The 20,521-nt window shown below is 45.5% G+C and overlaps 1 protein-coding gene and 1 long non-coding RNA gene across 3 annotated transcripts in view; both read right to left on the bottom strand.

The window, feature by feature from the left end:
• The window catches only part of LOC309530682, a 127,617-nt gene extending 122,711 nt beyond the window's left edge, over nt 1-4,906 (bottom strand). The window contains exon 1 of the long non-coding RNA XR_014218843.1: nt 4,847-4,906. This is a non-coding gene — a long non-coding RNA (uncharacterized lncRNA). The remainder of the gene's footprint in view (nt 1-4,846) is intronic.
• GDPD5 (glycerophosphodiester phosphodiesterase domain containing 5) overlaps nt 1-20,521 on the bottom strand; it is a 156,327-nt gene that overhangs the window by 89,515 nt on the left and 46,291 nt on the right. The window lies entirely within an intron of this gene.

Below are 20,521 nucleotides of genomic sequence, written 5' to 3'. Positions count from 1 at the left end.
ATGGGAAAAAGTTTACACCGTACTTAAGAGAACACTGTAAACAACTAAAAACTTTGGTAGCAATCGAGTACCATTTGCAATGTACTAAAAATTAAGGTAAAACTGGATTATGTAAGAAAAATAGAGAAAACAAGTGAAACAGTGTAGAAAGATTGAAAATGGTAACCATGGAAGGGTTGGAGGGGAAGTCAAAGGATTCAAGGAATCCTAAATGATGATAATGGTGTTTATTGTTTGAATTCAAATTTGTACAGCCATACCTCATGTTGCGTTTGCTTCATGTTATGTTCCTTCAGGTAAAGTTCCACAATGACCCATAAGTACCGGAAAGGGTTACTTCTGGGATTCGCCGCTCGCGCATGCGCAGAAGAGCTAAATCGAACTTTGCGCATGTGCACAAGCACCAAATCGCGCCGCGCACCTGCGAAGATACAGCGCTTCAGGTTGCGCTCTTTTCATGTTGTGAACAGGCCTCCAGAACGGATCCCGTTCACAACCAGAGGTACCACTGTAATGTAAAACCCAATAAGAGAGAGAGAGAGAGAGAGAGAGAGAGAGAGAGAGAGAGATTAACCTCTTCGTCTGACCGGTCATCCTTTCAAACTCCATCACCCACCTGCCTCGACAGGTAACAAACTCCCACGATGCAAAGCGGCAGAATCCTGGCCCTTCCACCATCCAGCCAACATCCTAAGCAAACAGCAACTGGGCCGAGAATAACATTTCCACTCTCTGGGCTTCCCCCACGGGAACTGCGGGGTTTTGCTGTTTTATCTTCCCTCGAGTGCCTGTCCCAGCGGATTCCCCGTCCTCTCTTTGACAAAACCAGCCCCCAGGCTCTGGCCTGCGAGGGAACGATTCCCCTCTGGCCCCGCAGTTCTGCCACAGGGGAGACGCAGCCTATGAATGATTCAAGGCTCTGCCGGCTAGTGTTACGCGTACAGAAATAAAACAGGAAGCAGGACAAGGGGAAATCAATTATTCACGCTTTCGCAAGGTGCACCAGTCAAAAAGAGAAGAAAAGAAAATGAGAAATCAGGGAGGTGGGGGAGAGGAAAGAACCCCCCGCGCCACTCTTCAGCGATTGCTTTCCGACGACATGCGGAATCACCTCGCGGGAAAGCTCATGAAATTGGTTTGCTGAGTGCCAATACGAACGCTTGCGCAGAATAACTGCGAATTCTTTTGTTCTCAAGGAGAACATGAGAACGCAGGGTCAGGCCAGCAGCCCATCTAGTCCAGCATCCCGTTCCTATAGCAGCTGACCAAGATGCCTGCAGGAAACCCACCATCAGGATTCGAACACAAGGCAGCCCTGTTTAAGGAAGCTTTTAATATTTGATGAATTATTGTATTTTAATATTTCGCTGGAAGCTGCCCAGAGAGGCTGGAGAAACCCAGCCAGATGGGCGGGGAATAAATAAATTATTATTATTATTATTATTATTATTATTATTATTATTATTATTATTATTACTACTACTACTACTACTACTACTATTATTATCTCCCTTCCTGCAGTTTCCAGAAACTGGGTTTCAGAACTTGAGGCTCCTTCATCTTAGGATCAAGGGTTCAAGCCTTGGGCAAAAGATTCCTGCATTGCTGGGGGCTGGACTAGATGACCCCCCAGGTTCCCATCCAACTCGACAATTCTATGATTCTCCATCTTTGGAGGAGGCAGAACATAGCCATCAGGATGAGCAGTCATCCATAGCCCTCTCTTCCCCCATTAATTTGTCTAATCCTCTTTTAAAAGCCAACCAACTCAGTACTTCCTGCAGCGGCCTCCTGTGGCAGGGAGTTCCATAGTCTAACTGCACCGCACAAAGAACTTCCTTTTATGCATCCTGAATCTTGCAGCAGGCTGGGTTCTGTGCCATCAATGGTATTATTTCGGACCGAAACCAGTGGTGACATCAAAGGGAGAAGCGTTGCAGGAGCTCCTCTCTGTGGCTGCACCCCAGTTGCAGAACTCCCTTTCCTTTTTTTTGGGGGGGTGCTTTGGCCGTTTTCCATTAATATGCAGCTTTCATGCCAGAACGGCTTCTATACCATTTACAAACAGGGGCAACTCCCTATTTACAATATGAATGCAGCCAGGGTCACACCATGGTGTGACCAAGTTACAGAAAGATGCTGGAACTCAGGAGCGATTCCTAACATTTCCCACCGGAGGAATCTCTGACCTCCACGTATCTCGCAACTGATAAGGACAGTTCTAGGGTGAGAGGCTACTCAATGGCCTAGCTCGTCAGGGCAGAGCCCACGGGTCTATGCGGTCAGAAAGGAAGGAAGTTCCAGTCAAATACAGTGGTTAAGTACTTAATTCTTTCCAGAGGTCCGTTCTTAACCTGAAACTGTTCTTAACCTGAAGCCCCACTTTAGCTAATGGGGCCTCCCGCTGCCGCCGCACCACCGGAGCACGATTTCTGTTCTCACCCTGAAGCAAAGTTCTTAACCTGAGGTACTATTTCGGGGTTAGCGGAGTCTGTAACCTGTATAGGAGCAAAACAGTGGTCAGTAGATCAAGATCTTTATTGTTGTGCAACAGTCCCCCAAAGGAGTAAGGAACCCTGAGGGGTATACAGTGGTACCTCAGGTTAAGAACTCAATTCGTTCTGGAGGTCCGTTCTTAACCTGAAACTGTTCTTAACCTGAAGCACCACTTTAGCTAATGGGGCCTCCTGCTGCCGCCACGCTGCCGGAGCACGATTTCTGTTCTCATCCTGAAGCAAAGTTCTTAACCCGAGGTACTATTTCTGGGTTAGCGGAGTCTGTAACCTGAAGCATCTGTAACCCGAGGTACCACTGTACAAGGGTTACACAAGTTCAACATTAGGTCACTTTATCACACAGCTTTCCCAACACCTCTTAAGTAAAGGTAAAGGTAAAAGGTAAAAGGTAAAGAACCCCTGGACGGTTAAGTCCAGTCAAAGGTGACTATGGGGTTGTGGCGCTCATCTCGCTTTCAGGCCGAGGGAGCCGGCGTTTGTCCACAGACAGCTTTCCGGGTCATGTGGCCAGCAGGACTAAACCGCTTCTGGCACAACGGGACACCGTGATGGAAACCAAAGTGCATGGAAACGCTATTTACCTTCCCGCTGCAGTGGTACCTATTTATCTACTTGCTCTGACATGCTTTCAAACTGCTAGGTTGGCAGGAGCTGGGACAGAGCAACGGGAGTTCACCCCGTCACGGGGATTTGAACCGCCGACCTCCAATCGATCAGCAAACCCAAGAGGCTCAGTGATTTAGACCACAGCTCCACCCGCGTCCCAACCTCTTAAGTCCCCATCACTGAAAGAACAATAAAACTCTTGACATCTCCTTGCCCTCAAGACTTGTCTGGAGATGGGCTTTCAGAACCCTGACTTGCTCAACTGCCTCTGCGGATGTCGATTGTTGCCCCCCGGTCACTCCCTGAGTGGGGGGCTGTGTCTGTGCTCTCATGCTTAGGGAATGATGTTGGGATGCCCTGTTCCTGCCCCCTACATGAGTTCCTGCTTCTTGGTTCATGCAGGGAGGTGGAGCCCAAATTCACTTTTCTTTAATGGTTAAAATGGCGTTGGAATGAGGAGAGCCGGTTAAAGTATGAATTTCCTACGAATTTATAAAGCTAGGTATCTTCCCTGAGCTGTCAAGTCGAAAGGATACATCCAGGCATGATATTTGCAACATTGTAACAACTTAAAAATGCCCCCCCCCATGTCATTTGCGTAACACAACTAACGCTAAACAGGCAAGGTCATGGGTAGGCAAACTAAATCCGGCCCGCGGATGGTCTGGGAATCAGCCTGTTTTTACATGAGTAGAATGTGCCTTTTTATTTAACATGCATCTCTGGCTTATTTGTGGGGCCTGCCTGGTGCTTTTACATGAGTAGAATGTGTGCTTCTGTTTAAAATGCATCTCTGGGTTATTTGTGGGGCATAGGAATTCGTTCATTTCCCCCCCTTCAAAATATAGTATGGCCCCCCACAAGGTCTGAGGGACAGTGGACCAGCCCCCTGCTGAAAAAGTTTGCTGACCCCTGGGCAAGGTGCTAATATCACCAAACATGGGAATGCCAGGCAAGACACCAGCTCCAAAAACCCCATTTTTTGGCTTTTCGGTGGTTCCTTTACTAGCTGGCCACAAATATGCACCTCACTATTAGGAAGCAAAGGAAATGCTTTTACATCCACTGCCCTTAGCAGGCGGACCAAGTTCTGCTGATGAGCATCTTGGTCGAAAGCCAAGTTTCTACCGTTACAATTTCCGGTGAAGCGCCGTTTGGGTGAAAATAAATCAACACAGCCAGAGAGAAGCGGAGCAGCTTTTCCACGGTGCAAATGACTAGATGAAAACAGTTGCCACCTGCTGCCACCCCATTTCCCCATCAGCCAGCCCGCAAAAAAAATATTCACCTCCGCATTATGTGCAGGAAGTCTGCAAGTCTCACTCTTTTGATACAAGACTGCACCTTGGTTGACAATGTGTCCACAGGTAATGAACAATAAGGATAATAAAAGTTGTCATCAAGATAATGGGGTCGTTCCACTTAAATGCTGGTGGTCAACAAAAGAGGTTCAAAGACTGTCTCAAGGCAAATCTAAAAAAAAATAGTATAAACACAGACAACTGGGAAACACTGGCCTGCGAGCGCTCCAGTTGGAGAGCAGCCTTTACCAAAGGTGTCATGGGCTTTGAAGACACTCGAACTCAGAACGCAAGGGAGAAGTGTGCTAAGAGGAAGGCATGCTTGGGAAATCCACACCGTGATCAACTCTCGCCCGTAAACCTGTGTCCCCACTGTGGAAGGACGTGTGGATCCAGAATTGGCCTCCACAGTCACTTGCGGACTCACTGTTAAGACTGCATTCATGGAAGACAATCTTACTTGGCTATGAGTGATCACCAAAGAAGGAGGAGGAGGAGGGGGATGATGATGTTGTTGATGATGATGATGTTAATCTGGGCAGCATCCAACAGCATCCAAGCATCAAGCTTGACTACCCAGGTGAGGTTAGGCCCTTGCCACATGTTTCAAGCTAACCATTTTTTCATAACGCAACTCCAGTCAATTAATATTTGAGAGGAGAGGCATACGCAGCTCGGGCTCAATTAGCCAGATGTGTTTCGCATGGGTATCCATGACATTTTTAGCAGGGTGGGGTGAACCACGGTAACAAAGCGATAAGCGATTGCGAAGCCTATTAAAGATCTGGGTAATTGCGTGCCAAACACATTTGCAAACTCTCCAGGCTCGTTAGAAGATTACTTCCCGTCTCGCGCACTGGGGGGAATACCAAAAATAAACTTTTCTTTATTTTTTTCCGCCTGCTGAAGTGTTTGCAAGCTCTCAAGGAGTGCCACTTGAGCTGCCAGAAGCACCCAATTAAGTCCTCCTGAATAAGCTGAAGGCCAACTCGGAAACTGTGGGAGGCCAGACAATTTTTTATTTTTTTAAAAAAAACCAAAGAACATGATTGAAATGAGACGGGAACCAATTGGATCACCACTTTGTTTGTCCTAAAAGAAGAGTAGAGAGGGAAACCCATACAAATAATTGTTGTAATTTTTATTTTTATTACCATTGCCACAAACACCACATTCCCTTCCAAAGACCACATGCCAGAGCAATGAATATGACGTTAAGGATTTGGGGAGGGACCCCCTAAACCATGGGTCGGCAAACTAAGGCCCGTGGGCCGGATCAGGCCCAATTGGATTTATTTTATTTTATTTTGTAAGCTTACGGGCTCAAGGAAGCCCTTGAGGATGATGAGAATCGATCACAATTCACTCCAAGAACATCTGACTGGCAGGTCATATTAGGGGGTTATGAAGGCGAAGGAAGAGGCTATTTGCAAATCCATTTCATCAGTAGCCCCTTCATCAGCCTTTCACAAAGAGAAACCACGAGGGAATCATCAACTCTCTTAGTGGATGACTCCAATATCTATTTAGTCAAAGTGCTTTCAAGCCGGGGGGAGGGGGGCAGAGAATTAGCTTTTTATTACCCTGAACTCTTAATGCAGTCCAGCGCTTGCTATCTCCTTCCATCTGATATATTTTTCTCATTTTCCTGCTTCTGCGCCAAAGCCACAAAACACATTTTGCCGGCTCGCAGCAAGTAGCAGGTCTAAATTGCGCAAACCAATACAACAATATTCAGCCCAGCTGTACCCAACATATATCAGGAAGGATCGCTGCTTTCTGCTACCGACTCTCAACCCCCAAGAAACCAGTGCCTTTTGAGAAGGGTTTTTTTTAATTAAAAAATTGTGCTCCTGTGTCTAACTGCCTAACCATCAGTAAAATCTGAATCTGGCTTGCAGCTATTTCACAATAAAGTGCAGAAACATCCATTATGGCGTTAAACATCTTTGCAAATTAAGACACCTTTCAACACACACGCACAAGCAAAATCATTGCGGTCAGTTTATTAACATGCCTGATGCACTAGTCTTGATGGTATTTAATCAGTACTTAACTGGGCTCTTTGTCATTTAATCTTCCTCCATTTTATAATTTTGTATTCATTTTGCATTTGGACATTACTGCAAGACCCCTAGAAGCTAAATAGCTCAGTCAGTAGAATATGAGACTCTTAATCACAGGGTCATGGGCAGCGCCGGATTTACGTACAGTGGTACCTCGGGTTACATACGCTTCAGGTTACATACGCTTCAGGTTACAGACTCCGCTAACCCAGAAATATTACCTCGGGTTAAGAACTTTGCTTCAGGATGAGAACAGAAATCATGCTCCGGCGGAGCGGCAGCAGCAGGAGGCCCCATTAGCTAAAGTGGTGCTTCAGGTTAAGAACAGTTTCAGGTTAATGTCTTGCGAGTTCCTGCGGTTGTTTTTTTCCTCCCCCCCCCTTTTTCTAAGCCGCTAAGCCGCTTATCCGCTAAGCCGATAAGCCGCTAAAAGCCGCTAATAGCACTAATCCACTAATCCTTCAATGGGCTTGCTTCGCAAGACGAAAAAACCGCTAGACGAAGAGAATCACAGAACGGATTCTTTTCATCTTGCAAGGCACCACTGTACCTATTAGGTCCATAAATTGCCATCTAGCATATAGTCAACACAAAAAAACAGCGAAATTTTGTTGTGGGCAAAGGACAGCTGGACATATAAAGGGTCCCATTACCTTCAGGAGCTTAGGGCCTCATCAAACCTAAATCGGACCCTGGTTATGGGTTTGATCCCCACACTGGGCAAAAGATTCCCGTATTGCTATGTTTTATGAACGTTGGAAAAATGTTGAAATGAAATTACTTGGCTCTTGTAAAAATGTTTAAAGAATCAGGTAAAAAGGTTATGGTTATGAGAAGCTGGTAAAAATAACACTTAAGTCTTAAGTTTTAAGGTTTTTTATAAGATAAGATGAAAATAGAGTAAGGTAATGTAAGGACAGAATACTATGAATTATGGAAAGGAATTGCTGTGACAATTATTAATCAAGATACAAGAGATGGGAGGAGGAGGAGGTCATGGAAAGAAGGCAATGAAATTCGAGAATTTGAAAATGATGGGTTTTTTTCTGTTTCTGTCTTTTTTCTTTGTAACTTTGTCTTTTTATTTCTTTGTAATTTTTTTTAAAAAAATCTTTTTTCAATAAATATCATTAAAAAAAAAAAGATTCCTGTATTGCTGGGGGTTGGACTAGATGACCCTGGTACAATGAAGGAATCTTAACTACAGCATCTATGGCAAATGGCCGTTCAACCTCTGCTTAAAAACCTCCAAGGAAGGAGAGCCCACAAACTTCTGAGTGAGTCCGTTCCACTGTGGAGCAGCTCTTACTGTCAGAAAGTTCTTCCTGATGTTCGTTCAGCATCTCCTTTCTTGTAAGTCATGGGTTCAAGTCCTACCCTCCAGAGCAGGAGAAAACAAGCTTGCTCCATTTCCCATGTGACAGCCCTTCAGATATTTGAAGATTATTATTATTATTATTATTATTATTATTATTATTATTATTATTATTATTTGAACCCTGCCCATCTGGCCGAGTTTCCCCAGACACTCTGGGCGGCTCCCAACAGAATATTAAAAATAGAATCAAACATTAAAAACTTCCCTAAACAGGGCTGCCTTCAGATGTCTTCTAAAAGTTGTGCAGTTCTTTATCTCCTTGATATCTGATGGGAGTGTGTTCCACAGGGCAGGTGCCACCACCGAGAAGGCCCTCTGCCTGCTTCCCTATAACCTCACTTCTCGCAGGGAGGGAACCGCCAGAAGGCCCTCGGAGCTGGACCTCTCGGCCAATAAAGCGAGATGAGCGCCGCAACCCCAGAGTCGGCCACGACTGGACCTAATGGTCAGGGGTCCCTTTACCTTTATGACTTCCCTTGAGCTGGACACAAGACTTCTGTTGATGCAGCCTAGAACTGCATTAGCTGTTTCTGCAGCCAAAGAACCCCTGAAAGCTATACATTATGTCCCTTTGCTTAGGGCTGTACACAAATTACAGACGTTTCTGCACACAGCTCGCGCCACGGACTTTCAGCTGCTTGAGCATAGCATTGCAATTTAGGCCTCTTCATTTAGCACCTTCATGCTTAGCTAGATAATTCTAAATGCTCAGTTGCCCGGGATGCTTGCAAGAGTGCATAAGGGGAAGCAAATGACGTCCCTTTCCACACATCTCAGCTGCAGGGATCAGATTTGGTTAAGAATAAGGTTGGCAATATTGGATAGTGGGTTGTGATGCAATTTTATTATCTTCTGACGGCTGTGAAGCCACTGAGGGTAATAAGGATTGACTGACAGATACCGAGCTTGCATGTTCACACTAGAGCACCCCCCTAGAAGCCAACAGAACTGCTCCTTAAAAATATATATACAGTGGTACCTCGGGTTAAGTACTTAATTCGTTCTGGAGGTCCGTACTTAACCTGAAACTGTTCTTAACCTGAAGCACCACTTTAGCTAATGGGGCCTCCTGCTGCTGCTGCGCCGCCGGAGCACGATTTCTGTTCTCATCCTGAAGCAAAGTTCTTAACCTAAAGCACCATTTCTGGGTTAGCGGAGTCTGTAACCTGAAGCGAATGTAAACTGAAGCGTATGTAACCCGAGGTACCACTGTATTCTTGTGGAATTGTTTTTGTCTGTTTGTGTTGTATGTTTTGCAATAAAGATAATAAATAATAAGAATAATAATTAAAGATATACAGTGGTTCCTTGGGTTAAGAACTTAATTCATCCTGGAGGTCCATTCTTAACCTGAAACTGTTCTTAACCTGAGGTACCACTTTAGCTAATGGGGCCTCCCGCTGCTGCCGCGGCACAATTTCTGTTCTCATTCTGAAGCAAAGTTCTTAACCCGAGGTACTATTTCTGGGTTAGCGGAGTCTGTAACCTGAAGCGTCTGTAACCTGAGGTACCACTGTATAATGAAGTCATCAGATGAACCTCCCTAGGGAGAACATTCCACATAGAATCATAGAGTTGGAAGAGACCACAAGGGCCATCGAGTCCAACCCCCTGCCAAGCAGGAAACACCATCAGAGCACTCCTGACATATGGTTGTCAAGCCTCTGCTTAAAGACCTCCAAAGTAGGAGACTCCACCACACTCCTTGGCAGCAAATTCCACTGTCAAACAGCTCTTACTGTCAGGAAGTTCTTCCTAATGTTCAGGTGGAATCTTCTTTCTTGTAGTTTGGATCCATTGCTCCGTGTCCGCTTCTCTGGAGCAGCAGAAAACAACCTTTCTCCCTCCTCTATGTGACATCCTTTTATATCTTTGAACATGGCTATCATATCACCCCTTAACCTCCTCTTCTCCAGGCTAAACATGCCCAGCTCCCTTAGCCGTTCCTCATAAGGCATCGTTTCCAGGCCTTTGACCATTTTGGTTGCCCTCCTCTGGACACGTTCCAGGCATTTGAGTACCAAGGCATTTGAGAACCAACATACCACTGCACTGCAATTCCAAAAGGAACTGCTGATATTAAAACCTGATTTGGGAAAAGCATGGAAGAGTTAGTACTTTGGTGTTCAAATCCCGATTTGGCCGGGGCCACAATTCATCCTCCCTGTGTGTAGGAGGGGAGACGTTTCCCCCGATTTTGCACTTCTTCACTGCCTCTACGAAAGATGCTTTTTTTGACCTTTCATTCAGTCTAAGACTTAAGCTGAGGTTAAGTGAGCGTTTGTTAATTAAAGGATCTTTAGCCGCACACGTATATAATAATTTGCCCACGCATTAGCTTTTGGCCTGACAGCTTAGCAAGGGGAGGAAAAAAAACAAAACCAGAGACAAGATGAGAAAGTAATTATGAAAGGAATTTCTCATTAAAGGAGCTTGCGGGGAAGACCTATGAACCAACCGCCTGGTTTAAGCCAACCTGGAAGTGGCGGAAAAATGGTTTGGTTCCTTTTCAAGGGTGGCAAAGAACAAGAGTTATTTCAAGGAACTTTTATTATGTTTTTATATAAGCGTGAAGCAGCCCAGAGTAGCTAGGAAAACTCAAGTCAGATGGGTGGGGTACAAACTAAAACAGTGGTCAGTAGATCATGATCTTTATTGTTGCACAACAGGTCCCCACAGAAGTAAGAACTTTTTTTAAAACTTCCCTCGTCCCCCCAGAATACACTTCAAGCAGCATCATTGATACAGCATCACTGCATCACTAGCATGTCACAAAGGGGGAGGGGTATACAAGGAATACACAAGTTCAGCATTAGGCCACTTGATCAGACACCTTTCCCAACAGCTCTTAAGTAAAGGTAAAGGGACCTCTGACCCCTGTTAAGTCCAGTTTCTGGGGTTGCAGCGCTCATCTCGCTTTATTGGCTGAGGGAGCCAGCATACCGCTTCCGGGTCATGAGGCCAGCATGACGAAGCCACTTCTGGCGAACCAGAGCAGTGCACGCAAATGCCGTTTACCTTCCCGCCGGAACAGTACCTATTTATCTACTTGCACTGGTGTGCTTTCGAACTGCTAGGTGGGCAGGAGCAGGGACCAAGCAACGGGAGCTCACCCCGTCGCGGGGATTCGAACCGCCGACCTTCTGATCGGCAAGTCCTAGGCTCTGTGGTTTAACCCACAGCACCACCCACATCAGCCTCTTAAGTACCCATCACGAAAGAACAATAAAACTTTGCATACCCTTGCCATCAGAACAATGGAGGTGGAGACGCTCCTTCCGGTAAACTGGACCTGCCTTCAGATGTCTTCTAAAAGTCAGACATCTCTTTGACATCTGATGGGAAGGCGTTCCACAGGGCGGGTGCCACTACCGAGAAGGCCCTCTGCCTGGTTCCCTGTAGCTTTGCTTCTCACAACGAGGGAACCACCAGAAGGCCCTTGGAGTTGGACCTCAGTGTCCGGGCAGAATGATGGGGGTGGAGATGGTCTTTCAGGTCTACTGAGCTGAGGCCATTTAGGGCTTTCAAGGTCAGCACCGACACTTTGAATTGTGCTCGGAAACGTATTGGGTATTAGCTTACACAGTGGTACCTCGGGTTAAGTACTTAATTCATTCCGGAGGTCCGCTCTTAACCAGAAACTGTTCTTAACCTGAAGCACCACTTTTGCTAATGGGGCCTCCTGCTGCTGCCACGTCAGTGGAGCACGATTTCTGTTCTCATCCTGAAGCAAAGTTCTTAACCCGAGGTACTATTTCTGGGTTAGCGGAGTCTGTAACCTGAAGCCTATGTAACCCGAGGTACTACTGTATATCTGAGTCCCTAACACTGCCTCTGTGCCCACCAAGCTTCTTACAAAAACCTTCCACCCACAAAATAAATAAAACTAGACAAGCCACACTGCATAATACAATTAAAATGCAAGAGGGCGACAGCACCAGCCACTTACAGATAGGTAGCCGTGTTGGTCTGCCATAGTCAAAATAAAAAAATTCCTTCTAGTAGCACCTTAAAGACCAACTAAGTTAGTTCTTGGTATGAGCTTTCGTGTGCATGCACACTTCTTCAGATACACTGAAACAGAAGTTGCCAGATCCTTCTATATAGTGTGAAGGTGGGGAGGGGTATTACTCAGAAGGGTGGTGGGAATGGGAGATTGGCAGATAGCTGAGATGAGCCTGTTGACAACTCTTAACGACTGTAATAGGTCTTACAGGAAAAGGCAAGGGGTGAGAAGGTGAAAAATGGCTTAGTCATGTATAATGAGATAAGAATCCAATGTCTCTGTTCAGACCAGGTCTCTCCATGGTTTTAAGTTTGGTAATGAGTTGCAATTCAGCAGCTTCTCTTTCCAGTCTATTTCTGAAATTCCTTTGTAGTAAAACAGCTACTTTGAGATCTTGTATAGAATGTCCTGGGAGATTGAAGTGTTCTCCTACTGGTTTCTCTGTCTTGTGATTCCAGCCACTGTCATTCAGGTGGTCCTAGGTGGATGTGCTCAGATCTTGCTTGCAGCCTTCCCTTTTGGCCACCTTGGGAACAGGACGCTGGTGTCTATGGGCCTGATCCCAGCAGCTGGGCTCTTCCTATGCTTTGAGGGGTTTTTAGGACAGCGTTTCGGGGCAGCAAAGGAGAGAGGGTGGAAGGCGATGGCCTGAAAGCTGGAATCCAAAGAGAAGCTCAGCAGCTAGCGAGCTAAAAGGACTTTCGAGCTGCGTCAAGAGTATTGTTAGCCCAGAAATGGAAGCAAGAAGAAATTCCGACGAAAGAAGAATGGCAGACGAAAATAATGGGACTATGCAGAATTGGACAAAATGACAGGAAGGACTCAAAACCTGCGGGACCAGAGATTTACAGAAGATTGGAAGAAGTATATGAACTATTTGAAGAGCAACTGTAATCAACAAATTACGCTAGCAGGACTACAAAAAGTTTTGTAAGGAGAAATATACGAATTGCTACAAAGTAGATAAAGAATAGAGATACTGGTTATGAGTTTTAAATGTACAGTGGTGCCCCGCAAGACGAATGCCTCGCAAGATGGAAAACTCGCTAGACAAAAGAGTTTTCCGTTTTGGAGGTGCTTCGCAAAACGAATCTCCTATGGGCTTGCTTCGCAAGACGAAAATGTCTTGCGAGTTCCTGCGGGTCCCCCCCCCTTTTTCTAAGCCGCTAAGCCGCTTATCAGCTGATCCGATCAGCAGACAAGTCGCTAAAAGCCGCTAATAGCGCTAATAGCGCTAATCCGCTAATCCTTCAATGGGCTTGCTTTGCAAGTTTTGTAAGGAGAAATATACGAAGTGCTACAAAGTAGATAAGGAATAGAGATACTGGTTATGAGTTTTAAATGTAACAGGGAAAATAAGAAATGTATACTAAGAGATTAGATTGGAAAATTTTCAGGCAGGACTGATGGAAGTCTAAAAAATTGAATTAGATTTAAAAAATATGTTTAATCACCGTTGAAAATGGTATGTTTAAAAAGAACTAATAAAAATTTATATATATAAAAGGACTTTCGAGCCGGCCTCTCCTCCATGCAAGAGATATAACAGCAGCGCAGTTAAGTATTAGTTTTAGTTGCTTTCCAATCTGCTTTGTTCTTACAACAATAATACAGAAATGTCCAGATAAGGATAAAACACTTGAAGGCCGGAACAATAGTCCATACTCCGGGAACATTTGTTCCCAAACAATTACGGCAAGAGCAGAGATGATTCACTGAAAAGCAGTTGCTGCCTTGCACATCAGCCTCAGAGACAGCTTGCGAAGCTCAGGGCATATCTAGGATGTTACAGCTGCACTAAGCAAGTGACTCAAGGCAAGGGAGTACATGTGCTGGGGATGGGGAGAGAGAATGACTTTAAAAAGGGAGTTTGCCCATCTTCCACTGCCTGCAGAATGAGAAACGTGCCATAGGCTCAGATGATGTGACTGGGAGCGGCTGCCGAGACCACGTAACACCGGTCTTGAAAGAACTACATTGGCTCCCAGTACGTTTCCAAGCACAATTCAAGGTGTTGGTGCTGACCTTGAAAGCCCTAAACAGTCTCAGTCCAGTAGACCTGAAGGAGCATCTCCACCCCCATCGTTCTGCAGGGACACTGAGGTCCAGCTCCGAGGGCCTTCTGGCGGTTCCCTCACTGCGAGAAGCCAAGTTACAGGGAACCAGGCAGAGGGCCTTCTCGGTGGTGGCACCCGCCCTGTGGAACGCCCTCCCACCAGATTTCAAAGAAAATAACAACTACCAAACTTTTAGAAGACATCTGAAGGCAGCCCTCTTCAGGGAAGCTTTTACTGTTTAACAGACTACTGTATTTTAATACTTTGTTGGAAGTCGCCCAGAGTGGCTGGGGAAATCCAGCCAGATGCGCGGGATATAAATAATAAATTATTATTATTATTATTATTACTATTACTACTACTACTACTACTACTATTATCTCACTTCCTTTATAAGCTCGTTCCCTCCCAAACTTACTGGTTCACGATTTGGCTATTTATGCTTATTTATACAGTGGCACCTTGGGATGCGAACGGGATCCGTTCCGGAGCCCCATTTGCATCCTGAATGGAACATATGATGTGACGGAGCGTCTGCAAATGCAGGGGTCGTTTTTTACCACTTCCGTGCATGCCCATGACGTCATTTTGAGCGTCTGCGCATGCGCAAGCGATGAAACCCGGAAGTAACGCACTGCGTTACTTCCGGGTTGCCATGGAGCGCAACCCAAAAGCGCTCAACCTGAAGCACATTCAACTCGAGGTATGACTGTACAGTGGTACCTCGTGTTAAGTACTTAATTCTTTCCAGATTTCCGTTCTTAACCTGAAACTGTTCTTAACCTGAAGCACCACTTTAGCTAATGGGGCCTCCTGCTGCTGCTGCTGCGCCGCCGCACGATTTCTGTTCTCATCCTGAAGCAAAGTTCTTAACCCGAGGTAATATTTCTGGGTTAGCAGAGTCTGTAACCTGAAGCGTCTGTAACCTGAAGCGTATGTAACCCAAGGTACCACTGTATTTCCTGCGGCATTCAAAGCCCACAATGTCAGTGGTACAGCATGGGATGGCAGGAGGGGAAGCAGTCCCGGGCACAAAATTCTGAGGGGGCGCAACAAGGGGCCCCCATGACAGGTACCCTGGCATAGCTGAGGTCCTGCAGCCTTCTGGAGCCCCAGGGAGGCCAGCTGTGCCCGGGCCAGGCCTTTTTGGCTGGCGGGAAGACTCCTTCTCATTGCGGCCGGTAAAGGGACACCCATGCCCCCTGGGCTCACCGAGCCGGTAGGCGGCAGAGCATCCAAGCCGAGAAGGCGCGTGGCATCCGACAGCAGCAGCGGCAACGCCAGAGTCATGTTCCTGGCAGGCTCCACGCGCCTCCAGCCCAGCTGCCCAATCCACCAGGGGATGCAACACTTGCCCCAGCTCAGGCAACCCACGATATGCCACTGTGCACCGTGGTTTTCACAAACCATAGTTTACCCCTCATTTGGATACAAAAGCAAAGTAGCTACAGCTGACGAAGCAGAAAGCTAGGCGGGAAATAGGGCTGGGCAATATCTGGTTTTCAACGTCGCAATATATCACCAGACAAATATCGCAATATATTGTGATATATATCTGCAGCAGCAGAGAGCCTTGCCACACTTCCCCGCAGTGGCAGGTGGTCCCGCCGTACCTCCTCGCAACGGCAGAGGGTGTGCCACACTTCCCCACAGCAGCCGAGGGCCTTGGCAAGGCTCCCTGTGGCAGTGAAGGGCCTTAAAATGGAAGGAAGTTGTAGCTTTAATAAAAATATTAAATAAATGTCCCTATATTTAAGATAAGGGTGGCGCTGTGGTCTAAACCACTGAGCCTCTTAGGCTTGCCGATCGGAAGGTTGGCGGTTCGAACCCCCGCAACGGGGTGAGCTCCCATTGCTCAGTCCCAGCTCCTGTCAACCTAGCAGTTCGAAAGCACGTCAAAAGTGCAAGTACAATGGTACCTCTGGTTAAGAACTTAATTCATCCTGGAGGTCCGTTCTTAACCTGAAACCGTTCTTAACCTGAGGTACCACTTTAGCTAATGGGGCCTCCCATTGCTGCGCCGCCAAAGCACGATTTCTATTCTCATCCTGAGGTAAAGTTCTTAACCTGAGGTACTACTTCCAGGTTAGCGGAGTCTGTAACCCGAAGTGTTTGTAACCTGAGGTACCACTGTAGATAAATAGGTACCGCTCTGGCAGGAAGGTAAACGGTGTTTCCGTGCGCTGCTCTGGTTTCGCCAGAAGCAGCTTAGTCCTGCTGGCCACATGACCCGGAAAAACTGTCTGCGGACAAACGCCGGCTCCTTCGGCCAGTAAAGTGAGATGAGCGCCAGCAACCCCAGAGTCATCCGCAACTGGACTTAACTGTCAGGGGTCCTCTACCTTTTACATTTAAGATATTTTCAACTAATTTATGAGTAGTTTAAGTGATTTGCTAGTCAATTTGCATCTGCATTTCCGCTCAGAGGTCTAAGTGGAATCTGTGCATGCATAAGCCCCACTGAATTCAACTAAACTTACTTCTACTTTCCTGGGAGTAAGCCCCATTGAATTCAGTAGGGCTTGCTTGTGAGTAGACACGCATTTGCTTTCAGTGCTTACTGAAAAACACTCTCCTCGCCATTCTCACACAGCAACCAACCTCCCATTTCAGCATAAGGCAGCCAGCTAAATCTTCTCCCCTCCATTTCCACCCCCAGCCATAGAAGGCCCTCCCCAAAAAAGCCCTCATCAAAGGGCGGCAAGGAGGCCATGCAAGCAAAAAGATAGTCTCCTTTACATTTAAAAAAACACACACCCCTCCATTTTTATATGGAGGAAAGCTATTAAGGGGAAACCAACAACATAAACGCCACCAGAAAATGAAGATAAAAACTCTTCCCCCTCTTTTTTTCACGGGTGAGGGAAGAAATAATTGCTTTCCAGTTCTTTGTTTAGTTTGCCTCTTTGATTGTTAGCAGGCTCTGCATAATTTGCTGAGCTCTAAGTGGAAATAAACCTGAAAAGTTTGCTGCTTTTTGCAATGTGCCTGCAACTTATCTGCAAAATATTGGTTCAGTTGAGCTACCCCCTGGGAAACTGTGAAGTCTCCACCAGTATAACGCCTCCTTGAAACACCTGATGTTATTTCAATACTGGTGTGATTTATTTCACAGCCCTGGATGAATCCCTAGCTGGAATTAGGATTGCCAGAAGAAATATCAACAACCTCAGATATGCAGATGACACAACGTTGATGGCAGAAAGTGAGGAGGAATTAAAGAACCTTTTAGTGAGGGTGAAAGAGGAGAGTGCAAAATATGGTTTGAAGCTCAACATCAAAAAAACGAAGATCATGGCCACTGGGCCCATCACCAACTGGCAAATAGAAGGGGAAGAAATGGAGGCAGTGAGAGATTTTACTTTCTTGGGCTCCATGATCACCTCAGATGGTGACAGCAGCCATGAAATTAAAAGATGCCTGCTTCTTGGGAGAAAAGCAATGACAAACCTAGACAGCATCTTAAAAAGCAGAGACATCACCTTGCCAACAAAGGTCCGTATAGTAAAAGCTATGGTTTTCCCAGTAGTGATGTATGGAAGTGAGAGCTGGACCATAAAGAAGGCTGATCGCCGAAGAATGGATGCTTTTGAATTATGGTGCTGGAGGAGACTCTTGAGAGTCCCATGGACTGCAAGAAGATCAAACCTCTCCATTCTGAAGGAAATCAGCCCGGAGTGCTCACTGGAAGGACAGATCCTGAAGCTGAGGCTCCTCATGAGAAGAGAAGACTCCCTGGAAAAGACCCTGATGCTGGGAAAGATGGAGGGCACAAGGAGAAGAGGACGACAGAGGACGAGATGGTTGGACAGTGTTCTTGAAGCTACCAGCATGAGTTTGACCAAACTGTGGGAGGCAGTGGAAGACAGGAGGGCCTGGCGTGCTCTGGTCCATTGGGTCACGAAGAGTTGGACACAACTAAACAACAACAACAACAACAAAGTAGGGAACTAGAGCAAACTGCCGTTTACTTTGTTGGCCAAATGGGGCAAACTATGGTATGCACAAACTGCAGTGTGGACTTTGGGTGTACCAGGAAACCACAGTTTGTTTGAATCGGGAAGCCAGGAAGGATACCTGAGCGCACAAGGGAGGTGAGAATCTTGCAAGGCGAAGGATCAGGCATAAATGGCCAAATGGCGGTGTCTTAGGCACCAAGAGAGCCCACAGTCCACCTTGGATAATTGAAAAGAAAATGCAGTTTACAGGCAGTAAAAAAAAATGTCATTTGACAGTGCCTGAAAAGAAGCCAGAGAATGCCCTTCATCATATTCTATTTGGCAGGTAGAACACTAGAGTCCTTCCCTGGCTAATCTAAACAAACAACTTGATAGCAGAGAAAGTTTCGAAAGTGACAGCTCTGGAGAACAGACCTTCTACAATAGCATGAAATATACAGAGTTTAAAACATGAGCCAAGTTACAAATTGTTTGCAAATATCCTAGCTAATAGATTAAAAAAAATTAAATGAATATATACATCAAGATCAAGCCGGGTTCCTACCAGGAAGACAAATGAAGGAGAATATAAGGAATATTTTGAATATAATAGAATATTTGGAGGCTAAAAATGAAAAGAAAGTGGCAATGATGTTTATAGACGCTGAAAAAGCCTTTGATAATGTTTCTTGGAAGTTCATGATAAAGCTGTTAGAACAAATCAGAAGTGGTCCCAAGTTTTTAAAAGAAATAGCAGCAATCTATTCAGAACAAAAAGCTAAACTAATTATAAATCAGGTGATAACGGATGACTGTAAGATCCAAAAAGGAACAAGACAAGGATGCCCATTATCTCCATTATTGTTTATTCTGGTCTTGGAAGTACTTGCCAAAAACATAAGAGCAAATAAAGAGATTACAGGTGTAAAAACTGGGAAAAGTGAATTCAAGTTAAAAGCGTATGCAGATGACCTAGTGATAACAGTGGAAGAACCTAAAATTTCACTCCCTAAAGTAATAGAAAAAAATTCAGAATTTTGGGGAAGTGGCAGGATTTAAGCTAAACAGGAATAAAACTAATTATTAGTTAAAAACATGAAGGAAGAAGAAAGAACCGAATTAGAACAAAACATTGAGATTGAAGTCCATAAAAAGGTTAAATATTTAGGGATTTGGTTAACATCAAGAAATATAAAACACGAGCCAGAGATCAAGCAGAGACCAATAATGCATAAGAGGCTCTCCCTCTTCTCCTGAGCATGTGCAGAGTACATTCTCCATCACCATGAGGTAACCACAACTTGCCACCACAAGCCCAGAAGTCTGGCCATTCCTTTGAGATGGTGATTACCCAATTCCTGTAACAAGGAAGGTTTTTTCACCTCCTCCCTCCTTGCAGGAAAACATTTGGTCAGTTTGGGAGTCAAAATGGTTACAGGACTGTCTTCCTGTGCTGCTCCAGATATGTGGTCCACATATCTATGTATGTCTTCGTTGGTACATTTATGAACAATTATTATATATATAAGACCTTACAGTGGTGCCTCGCAAGACGAAAAGAATCCCTTCTGTGATTCTCTTCGTCTAGCGGTTTTTTCGTCTTGCGAAGCAAGCCCATTGACGGATTAGCGAATTAGCGCTATTAGCGGCTTTTAGCAGCTTTTAGTGGCTTATCTGCTGATCGGATCAGCTGATAAGCGGCTTAGAAAAAGGGGGGAGGGGGAAAAACCAGCAGGAACTCGCAAGACATTGTCGTCTTGCGAAGCAAGCCCATAGGAAATTCGTTTTGCGAAGCACCTCCAAAACGGAAAACTCTTTCGTCTAGCGAGTTTTCCGTCTTGCGAGGCATTCGTCTTGCGGGGCACCACTGTAATTTTTTTTATTTCATTCCCAAGCACACTATCACGTCACAGTCCAGAGTCTGGGAACAACCGATGCAAGATAATGTCTCTTAAACTCAATTTGCCAAACCATTTTTAATGAATTATTGCAGCCGCTGGAACATGCAAAGAAAGCTCATTTGTCATAGCGAGCGACTGCCACAAATTGCTCTCCCAATGAACAAACAGTACCAATGTTTTGAATATTTGTTTCCCTAGCCTTTTCAACCCCTAAGATTTCCCTACGTGAGGCCTTAAATGCTGAAACAGAAGCTTCCCCTTTGACCCAACAGGGTTGAATTAGGGATATTGGATAAGGTGAGTCTGTCCCTCTTAAGCCCGCTTAAAGCTTCCTATTATTAGAAAAACCAACAGAAACTCTCTCCAGCCGCACAGAATTAGCCTGGGATCAGCCAACTATTTGCAGTGGGGCAAAAATTTGCGCCTGCCAAGCTAACACCCTGCGGCTTGTTACTTTTGCAGGTCTGCATCAACAGAAAAGCAGGCAGAGAACAAACCAAAGTACTATGGCCTATGTACTGTAATGAACGAAAATCTGCCCTTATTCCCTTATGGGGGACACAAGAGCCCTTATAAAGTCCTTTGTAGGTTCTCCATCGGTTGGAGAAAACAACAGAGGCCAACCAGAGGATACTGAGAAGCAAAGCAGCTAGTAAGCCTGATCTTTATTGAACTGTTGCAACAGGGTGCTCCCCTCACACGCAGGAGAAGGAGGAGGACCCAGAACAAAGGTGTGTCCGCCCTTATATAGA

This window comes from Podarcis vaucheri (genome assembly GCF_965113315.1).
Source record: "Podarcis vaucheri genome assembly, chromosome: 4".
Classification (NCBI taxonomy): Eukaryota; Metazoa; Chordata; class Lepidosauria; order Squamata; family Lacertidae; genus Podarcis; species Podarcis vaucheri.
The sequence above is the reverse complement of the archived record's forward strand: the minus strand, read 5'-3'. Positions and strand labels throughout refer to the sequence as shown.